The 11,418-nt window shown below is 29.2% G+C and overlaps 1 pseudogene; it reads left to right on the top strand.

Annotated features, from left to right (window-relative positions):
• Positions 1–281: 281 nt before the first annotated feature.
• LOC129320386 (linoleate 13S-lipoxygenase 2-1, chloroplastic-like) lies at positions 282–3,976 on the top strand (annotated as a pseudogene).
• Positions 3,977–11,418: the final 7,442 nt, after the last annotated feature.

The raw sequence follows: 11,418 nt of genomic DNA, 5'->3' as shown, positions 1-11,418 counted from the left end.
TAGCTATTGAATTGACCAAACCACCCCTAAATGGGAAACCACAGTGGAAGCAAGTTTCATGCCTAATTGTCATTCAACCTCTCTTTAGCTTTGGAGGTTGGTGAAAGCTCACGTTCTTGCTCATGATTCTAGTTACCTTGAACTTGTAAGCCATTGGTATGTATCACCATCATACTATCCTCTTTTATACACAATATGAGATACGAGATTTGACAATTTTATAAAAAAGAACCCTCCAGAGCACTAGGCGGGTGAAGCTAGAGAGAGATAAGCACAAAAATATGGATTTAACTTTTGAGAGACTCACTTGTACAAAGGTGAGATCCATTCATCTCATTCTATTTCTCTCTAGATTTACCCTCTTAATATTACAGGGGTCCAAGTTTGATATCAATGATAGTGGATATGGTATACTAAATTTTTAATGCACGTAAAATAGTTGACCATATCATTTGATTGATTCTTCACAGGGTTAGCTGTTACATAAATTGTTTATTTTCAGTAAAGAACTCACTGTGTTATCGAGCCTTTTATAATTGCAAAACACATAAACAATTGAGTGTCATACATCCAATCTATAGATTGTTGCATCCTCATTTGAGATACACAATGGAAATCAATGTGCTTGCCCGTTAAGTGCTTATCAGTGGAAGTAGATTCATAGAGATCTCTCTTGGATGGGAGGGAGTGTAGCGGAAGATTAAAATTTTAAAGTCTCTATCTTGATATGGACCGAACAAACTCGTTTAACTCAAGGTGGATAGAAGAGTTACCTTTTAATTCTTTGAAGTTGGTGCACATTTGGATCTCAGGAGCTGACAACGTAGATATGCTCTCTCTACTAATATCCACACAAATAGCTCTCTAACTTGAACAACGCTAGCGCTCTTAGCATCCAGTTTTCTTTAAACGTTAATTTTCTTTTCTATAGGGTGTTTCATGGCTTTCAGAGTGTTTTTGCTGTTAGACCTTTTCTAACTCTCTCTTCCTTCATAAGGATGTCCCTATCTATATATAGTATATAGATAAGAGTTTTCGTCTTCTACTTAAAAGCTCACGAAAATTTAATTAAATTTATCTCATAAATTTAATCCATAATATCATATCTAATTTGAATTTATTATAATTTAAATTATAAAAATTAATATGATATTATCTCTTAGCATGTTAGTTATTAAATTTAATCTATCATATAAAATTAAATTTAAAACTAACATAATATAATATATATATCACATATACATATTATATTATATATATACGAATATATATACATATATATTTCAATATATATATATATATTTAATTTTATATATCATATACATATATCATATATTATATATATCTAATATATATACATATATGGATATATATATTGAAAAATATATATATAATTATATTTTGAATTTTATATTTCATATATATATATAAAATATTTATCAAATAAATATTCAAATTATATATATATATATTATGTATAAAATTCATTCACCCTATATTACATTCATTGAATCTAGACATATTCCAAATTCAACAAACTTGGACATTATAGCTTGAGTTGAGCTATTCTTGTGTGCGACCCTGTAGGCCTATATGAAATTGGCAGTGGGCTAATTACACTATTAGCGCACAAGTTACAAGTGGCCTCTAGTAAGACATTACATGATCCAATTCACAAGGGAATCAATGATCTAATGTAACTTATCATGCAACCATATCACATCTCTTTTGTCACGTGATATTTCAGTCAAGTATGAGACATGAAATTATCATCTCCTTTACTTGACTGTTACTTTCTCGATCTCTGAGTAGACTGACAGTAGCAATGGAAAAACCCTTTCTATTGTAGTATGGCCATACATTTTCTCAGTCTTACTCATCGAGGAGCCCAATAATATCTCTCACTTAACGTGAGGGACAAATTTCCATCTTGACCACTCATATTTCTCTATATGAATATCAGTATACTCAATCACAGCCTTTATAATCACCCGATCAAAGGTGACTTTTGACTAGGTTAAAGTTTAGTGGTCATCGTGTAAGAATCCATGATGATCTCAGGTCAAAGACTTAGTGATATAGTTACATATGAGATAAGCTTATGACTTATACCATACAGCTTTCTCATAGTAGGTCGGTCCAGCACCTTGTGCTCTTTAAAGTATCTATGACTTTAATTTGTATCTCTGTAATTAATCAAAGTTATATTAATCCAGGACATTTAAGACAATCACTATAGTTTGTTTAAGGATACAGTTATCATATTAACTATGCAATTGTTATGATAACAAAAAAGAAATTTATTATAATATATAATGTGCATAGTATATGATTGGCCTAGGGCACAATTTCCAACAATCTCTTTCTCTCCGAAAAAATATTCCATGGAGCTTAACTCTGTGGCATATGACCAGTTTTGCTGGTTTGATTTACAGGGTCTCCTCAATGATCTTGTTCACAAGTACAGAGTCTATGTTCTGTTTCTTCTTTAATTTACTATATAGAAAAAACCAATAAGATCCTTATTTACAAGTTCAGTTCCGTTAATGTTAAACCACATCATTCACCTCTTTTTTAACAACTAGTTAGGTTTTTTCTGGGTTAAATTAAAAAATTAAATAACATGAGTTTGTTATAAAATAAACAACATATTAAAGACTCATATATCTTGATTTAATTTGAAATAAATACATTTAAGTATATATACAAACTTTTTCAACAAATACCCTCTTTTACTTCCCAAAGTTGATCCCAATTGGTCAAGGACAAATACCACCTTTACTACTAATTCAACAAACCCATTAATGGCATAATATGTGACATACTACTTGTAAGAAATTTGCTTCAAACATTAAGCCATTTGCAAATATTCTACAAAGTACAAACCTTCAAACTAGAAAATAACTCACAAAAGCTCTTACATAATGAAAATTACATACTTCTTTCTCAATTATATCAACTCTATTATCACGTTTTATATAGTTACAACCTATCAAACAAATTTTCATTTATCTCTGCAGCAAAAATGGCCCATAATACTAAAAAGGCAAGCCACAGTTGTTATGAAATATTGATGATAATAAGATTCCAAAAGATATTACATATCTTGTTTTTCTTGTCATAGAAATGGAATGTTTTTCCAATAAAATTTTAGATTGAATATATATCATTGACTTATGGATTCATAGTTAATCAATGACCTCCTTTTGGTGTACTAACAAGGAAATGGCAATAGAAGATCCTAGTGCACCATATGGTCTAAAGCTAGCAATTGAAGACTACCCTTTTGCTAATGATGGCCTTCTCATTTGGGATGCCTTAAAATCATGGGTCACAGATTATGTCATCCACTAGTACCCAGACCCTAGCCTCATCCATTCAGATCATGAGCTGTAATTATGGTGGACTGAAATCCGAACCATAGGTTATGGAGACAAAAAAGAGAGGGATGGTGGCCAAATCTCAAAACCCCTAAAGACCTAATTGAGATCATTACTACTATAGCCTGGGTTGCCTCAGCTCATCATGCATCAATCAATTTTGCTCAATACACTTGTGGAGGGTATTTCCCTAATAGACCCTCGATTGCTAAAATCAAAATGCCTATAAAAGATCCTACAAATGAAGAATGGGAAAAATTTGTTAACAAACCTAAAGATATGCTTTTGGAGTTTCTATCGTAGATCCAAGCGACTCTAGTTATGGAGGTCTTGAGATTGTTATCAGAACATTCACCTAATAAGCAATATATTAAGGATTTCGTGGAGGATTCATGGGGTGAAGATAAGAATGTGAAGGCTGCTTTTGAGAGGTTTCATGGGAGGTTGAAGGAGATTGAAGGGATTATTGATTCAAGGAATAAGGACTTTGGTTGAGGAATAGGAATGGTGTTAGGATGGTACCTTATGAATTGATGAAGCCCTTTTTTAGAGCTAGAGTCACCGAAATGGGGATTCCATATAGTATTTCAATTTAAAGTCTGGGATTTTAAGCATCTTATTAAGTTTATTAGCTTTTGAAGTATTGCCTTATGATGAGCACATTCATCTCATTAGCTTTCTCATGTGCGTTATATTGCCTAGATAATAAAAAAATGTTAAAAATAAAAAGCATGTACTGGATGTGATCAATAGTTGCTGGAATGACTTTTCTATTGTGCCTTTTGATCAGAAAGTAGCATTGTTCATGTTCCTTATAACTATTCTTTGGCAAGGTAGAGACCATTAAAGCCTTCTTTTACTATGCGGTTACTCACAATAGGACTTTCTATAAGATTTAATAATTTTTTTTTGTTCTACATCTTGAAGACTCAATATCTAGTTCTTAATGTCTCCTAATTCAAAATCTAAGGTCAAATATACTATCTTTTCTCTTCTAAAGGATAACTTTTGAAGTATTGCCTTATGATGAGCACATTCATCTCATTAGCTTTCTCATTTGCTTTATATTACCTAGATAATAAAAAAATGTTAAAAATAAAAAGCATGTACTGGATGTGATCAATAGTTGCTGGAATGACTTTTCTGTTGTGCCTTTTGATCAGAAAGTAGCATTGTTCATGTTCCTTATAACTATTCTTTGGCAAGGTAGAGACCATTAAAGCCTTCTTTTACTATGCAGTTACTCACAATAAGACTTTCTATAAGATTTAATAATTTTTTTTTTGTTCTACATCTTGAAGACTCAATATCCAGTTCTTAATGTCTCCTAATTCAAAATCTGAGGTCAAATATACTATCTTTGCTCTTCTAAAGGATAGCTTTCTAGGTCTTGATGGCTTTCATCATGAAAAAGTATTGGAATATTATGGTGGAGGATGTTTATTCCATAGTAAATTCTCTTTAGTACTATGAACATATTCTTATAGTCTTAAACAAGTCTTACATCCCTTTTTTATTCCAAAAGGATAAAATCCAAAATCCTTTAATCACTTGAGGCCTATTAATTTCTATAATGTGTCTTACAAAATTATTTTTGAAGTCTTTAGAAACAGGCTTAGACCAGTGCTTTCTAAGTTGATTCACCCTTTCAGAGTGCATACTTACAAGCACCTAATTACAAACAATGTTATAGTTGCTGAAATATAATAACCCTATAACATGCAAAAGTTTGCTTTACCAAGGTGTTAAAAAAGGTCACATATGAATTTAACATTTTTTTCTAGAAGGAAGGATAACTTATTAATAAGCTGTTAGTCCTTTACAAAAAGCAAAGGCCCAAAAAGAATTTATTTGGGCACAAAAGACAAACTAAAAGAAAGGACAACAAAAAACAAACACATTGAAAAAACCTTTAGTAAACTGGTCCACAAAGACACCATAAACAACAAGGACAAGATGAGGGTAACAGAGCAAATCAACCAGCGTCAAATGCAATATCTACATGGACTCATAAGCACCATCTCCAATAAAAGAAGTACCTAAAAATGCACAGAGATGAAAACAAATGCAGCAATACCAAAGCAATATCCCAAATATACTATTGTCTCCAACCATCAAAATGCTTGACGAAGTCTAAACTGAGGGCAAAGAGAAATATATTTGCAACAAAAGTATGAAAAAATAACACCATCAAATGATGAGTAGCCTGAAGCGGTATGAAGGACGATGACATTCCTCATTTCAAACACACCTGGTTGAGGGGAGGGGAGGGAAAGAGAGGGGAGGGCTTTTAATGGAGGGGAAGGGAGGGGTTTAGGAGGGGAGAGAAATAAAAAATAAGTTAACAATTTTATTTTTATCAAATTTAACTTGATTTCTATTTTTTGCTTTAAAAAACTGTTATATTAGAATTTATTAAGTTTTTGTTTTAAGACTATTAACATATGTTAATAAAAAAAATTAAAGAACAAACTATATTTTATTAGTGAGTCTAATGAAAAATATTAAAATTTTATATATTAAAAATATATATTAACTTTTCTAAGGTAATAAAATTTATTTTATTATAAGAAAGAGAGAGAAAAATAATTCATAATCCTTTAATATAAAAAGTAGTTTAAGGTTTTTAATATAAATGTTTAAATTTATTTTAATTATTTTTTCTCTCTTCTTCCTTCCAAAAAACCCTCAAATTGGAGGGGAGGGGAAAGGAGTTGCTCCTCTCTAATTTTTTAACCAAATAAAAGGTTTTTTTTTCCTTCCTTTATTAATTACTAACTAAACAAGAGAAGGAAAGCAACTTCCCTCCCCTCCTTTTTTAAAACTTTCAATCAAACACACCTTAAAGAGCAACCATATCATGGATTAGAGAGGCAAGTGTTTTTTTTTTTCCTTTTCTTGGGAAAGCTCGCAAAACCCAGGCTAGAACCAATGTCAGAGTGGAATAGAAGAATTAAAAGCTGGATCAGTTGAATGACGACAAGGACTAACTCTTCCTCCTTTAAACCCATTACTTGTAAGGTTAAGGTCAAAAAGACTTGAAATAAGAACTCCTGCCATTTTCAAAGCCAAGCTAGTCTTGAACATCAATGCCAAACAAGAAGTGGATACACATGTATGTATTAGATTGCTTAAAGGGTATCAACAAGAGACGAACACTTCCACAAGGCCAATGAACAAACAACTTAAATGTAAAGAAATAAGGAGACTTAACCTATAATAGCCAAGATGAGGAGAAAAAACACCGAAGCCTCTACTCAAGCCATAGCCAACATGAGAAAGTGAAGTGGCAGTATGAGAGCATATGTTGCACATACTCCAAAATTACTAAGTTAACATTAATATAGTATTAGTAGCAACTTAGGTCATTCTTCACCAAGGAGGCTTACTAAGGTCAATTAAGACTAAACTAATGAGCTAAACTAACCAAGATTGATTGATTTTAACTAATTAAATTAATTGGACATAATTAAAAACCTACTTAACTGATGAAATGAAAATAAAAGTGTTTAAACCTTTTAAAGTGGAGTTCTAGGAGTTATGGGATGCTAGAGTCCTTGTCTATTTTTTTTAATTAGGCTTAGGTTAATTTTCACTTTCATAACCAAATTAAACCCCTTACACAATTTTGTTTAAATGTGCCTTCCTAACTAATTCAATTAACCAAGTCCTTATACAATTTTATTCAAGTCTCTAATCAATTTCTTAGTTTGGTGTAAAGTGATCAAAACCTCCTTTAGTTCCCTTAAGTATAACCTGGTCTATGGTATATCAAATGTACAATTTTTCACACAAGATAATTGATAAATCAATGATGTTATATATTTCATCCCATCTTTTCCATTCTTTTTAATGATAATTTTGGACTAATTTAGATTTATTGGATATTATTTAAATTATTAGCCAATTTTGAGGAATAATATATTTTTGACTTAATTTTAGGAATTTTTGGCTTAAATTGTGAATGTTTTATTTTCTTATTCTTAACATGGTTTAATTTTACTAATCTTTAATTGAGCTTGTTAATTTGAATTATCATACATTAGTTGAGTTTTTTAGCCATTTTGTGAAAGAAAAATTATCATTGTTGAAAAAAAATTAATTTGGAAATATTTCATTAGACATGAGATTCATTTTAGACATAATCTACACTAAAAGGTTTGTGTTGACTTTTTAGGTTATGGAAGCACATTTAATAAAATTCAATGGTGAAGATTAATTCTTGAGTTTCAAGATACATCTAATGGTCAAGACTTTGAAAGACAAGGAAGTAATTATTAAAGTTTATTACGGGTGCAATGGACATTTTTAACCAAGAAAAATTAGAGATTTTTCACTTTTCTTTTTATCTTTTTTCTTGTTATCCTTTTTGAATTTAATGATTGAAATTTTTTTAAACTCTCTACTCTCTCTTCTAGCTGTTAGATCATTTGTTTGAAAACCCTCTTTTCCTCTCAAAAATATATGCAGCCACCATAAGAAAAGGGGAAGCTGGCTCTCTAATTTCTTTTCCTTCAGTGTCCATCATCATCATCATCATCGCTAGCACCCTCCACTCATCCTCTTCCTGTGCCATCTCACCATCTCATTCTTCCACTCCAAATTCATTTCCAATCACACATATATACTATAAAATCTTAATCAATACATACATATGAATATTGGAGAAAATTTTCAGCAACTACATAAAGTGAAACCAAGTGGAAAAATACTAAACCAACAAGTTAAATAACAATTTTGGTTAAAAAAACAAAGTATAATAATGCTCCTAATTTTAAGAAGAAGATTACATCAACTTTGTAACATCCTGGTTTTCTAATTTTATAATTTGTTACTAATTAATGGTGAACTAATAATTAGCAAATAATTAAAAATTTAGATGATTGCTTGCTGATTTGTGTCCTTGGGTGTTAACTGAATAGATATGAGAGGAAGAACCATGTTTTGAAATGAAGTGTGTGTGCATAGTGAGGATTTTCCTTACTATGCCACGCGTCGCGACATAAATTTTATGCGCCGTGATGCATAGACTAGAAACTTGGTTGATAAGTCTTTTGGCAAACCACTACCACTACTTGTCATCATACTTGTCTCTCTTCTATTTGGTTCCATCAGGATAAATAATTAGCAACTAAATTATTTTTGCCTTTAATATATTCAATTTTATAATCATAATAGGACATATCAAACTACCATTTAATTAACATCTAATTACATAATTGAGTTGTTTTTATTCCTCTATTCAACTAGTGTTTTACTTGAGTGTTATCTATCCTTATAATAAATCTAGTATTAATTATAAATAATTCAAACTTCTATACTGCTTTAACTATTGCTAAAAATTCTTTTCAATTAGAATGATATTTATTTTGAGATTCATTAAATTTTTCACTAGCATATCTAGTTATTACTTCTTCATCTTTTTTATTGAAGTGATATAAAGCTGCTCCCTAATAATTTTCACTTGTATCAGTATAAATAATCCAAACTACATCATTATCTACTGAAACAGTTAGTTTTGGTAAATCTTGGCATTACTTTTTTATCTGATTTATTATTTTTTTTCTTTTTTTATCCCATGTTCATATTATTTTTTCTCTTGCTAATTTACTTACTTTAGCTATTAATTTTGATAAATTAAGAATATAATTCCTAACTTGATTTACTAGTCCTAAAAATGATTGTAATTCTTTTTTATTTTTTATTTCATCAAATTTTAAAATATTTTTACTAATATGTTCTTGTAATTCTATTCTATTATTAGTTATATATTGGCCTAAGAATCCTATTCTTTTTTTTCTTAATTCAGCTTTCTTAAGTGATATGTTTAATATTTTTTCTTCTATTAAATTTATGAAGTGTTCTAACTATTTTTCATGTTCTTCTTTATCTTTAGAAAATATTAAAATATCATCTGTATATATTACAGCAAAATGTTTTATTGGTAGTAATAATTTTGTTACATATTCTTGAAATATACTAGTACTATTATGAAATCTCATAGGTAATACATTTCATTCATACAATCCTCTAAATGTACTAAAAGCAGTATATTTTATACTTTCTTCTTCTAATTTTATTTGAAAAAATCTTGACTTACAATCAAATTTACTAAATATATTTTTCTCCTTATTAAATTAAATAACAAATCTATTTTTGGGATTGGATATCTATTTCTTAAAGCTAAATCATTTAATTTTTCATAATTTATGACTAGTCTAGATTTTTCTCTTTTTTCTTCACTATGTTTAACTACTATCATAGTAGCTGATGAATATTTAGATTTACTTTCTCTTATTAAATCATATTGTTTCATTTCATTAATATGCATTATAAATTCTTTTTTATCATTTTTTGACCATGGATAGAGTTTACAATTTATTTCTTTACTAGAGTCTTTTAATTCTATTTTTGTTAAGGTTTAGATTTTTCCCAATGTATTAAATGATTATCACTATAATTTTCTAACAATCTTTGTTCAATAGTTTTTTGTTCTTTTTGTAGTATTTAACATATTTATTGTGTTTATAACTTCATTGTTGTATAAAGATTTTTTATTTGGTAAGAATTGAACTTCATATTCTTCTGTTTTCTTTTAAAATTTTTCATCTTTTTTATTATAAGGTTTAGTTATCCTAATTTCCCATGCTTAATAATTACAAGATGTTACAAATATTATTTCTTTTTCTGTCACGACCTAAAATCTGAGTCGTGATCAGCCCATAGGCTAAGCTAATTTATTCCCACTTAGCCTAGCAAGCCTTAACTAGCTATACCTCCCACACAAAAGTGTCCAATAATATAAATGTTTTTATATGATCTAAGAATCATAATAAAGAAAATAAACAAGTTTTGGATTTTCTTCCAATACAAATAGACAAGAACAAGATCAAAATTTGATGAGACTAGAAAGGACAAACGCATGTGAAAAAAAAACTGCCACCTTGCTATTTATACACTCACCTGTTGGGATCAATAGTAGAGATCCCTTGTTATCCTGCTATGACTCAGCACCAAGGAGACTCACTTTTGTCACCTTATAGAAGAGATCATGATTATATTTAAAACTTGAAGATGTAGTTCACAATAAAATATCAAAGTCAACCATCCTTCAAATCTCTTGGGAGGTAAAAGAACAATACTAGGAATAAGGGAATGATGCTACAGGGTGTGAATGTACTTTTACATGATACAATTGAGTGAAAGATTCTAGGGAGCCAGAGATGTGTGGCAAAGAAGGTGAAAAGGAAAAGGAACAAAAGGAAAAAAATGAATAAAAAAAATAGAAGAGGATGTGGGTTTGGTGGCTTTTGAGAGAATAAGGAAAGAAGAGATACTAGGTTTAAGTCTATATATAAATATAAAGCTTATAAAATTTAAACTTAAAGTTCAGTATTATTATTTTGAATATTTACATAAGATCTATATCTAGAGACATATTAGGATAGATTTTTGTGTTATTTAAAATTTGATAACATTTGCTCGGTTTCACTATTATTTTAAATACTTAATTTATCTTCTATTAAAATATATATTTTGGTTAAATTAATTGTTAATTATTATCTACCACTTAATCTTCTCTCTCTCTCTCTATATATGTATATATATATATTAATTTCTTTCTTCTTTTATTAATTTTTTTGGGTATGTTACATTTTTAAATATATATAAAGGACAATATTATTCTATAAAATCAATTCCTAGTATTACATTACATGAAGTATCATTATATTGATTTAATTCTTTAATTTTTAATTCATACTCTCCTATCTATACCATAATATCTTTTGCTTCTAATTCTACACAATTTATTTCTTTTCCTACTCCTTGTATTCTTAATATCTTATTTTTCTTTTTTCATAAATTTTAAGTAATATATTTGCTTTTGCTACTGAGATGTTTACTCCTATATCAACCAAAACATGATATTTTCTAGTTCTATAATTTTGATAATTAAATTTTACCAATATATAATATAACTTTATCATATCAATTTTATATTTAGAATTACTATTATTCGATGATTAATATTTATTAT

The sequence above is a fragment of the Prosopis cineraria genome, unplaced genomic scaffold, assembly GCF_029017545.1.
Source record: "Prosopis cineraria cultivar Desert tree isolate PC_DT_omini unplaced genomic scaffold, ASM2901754v1 PC9, whole genome shotgun sequence".
NCBI lineage: Eukaryota > Viridiplantae > Streptophyta > Magnoliopsida > Fabales > Fabaceae > Prosopis > Prosopis cineraria.
Note: the sequence above shows the minus strand (reverse complement) of the source record. Positions and strands in the feature narration are given on the sequence as shown.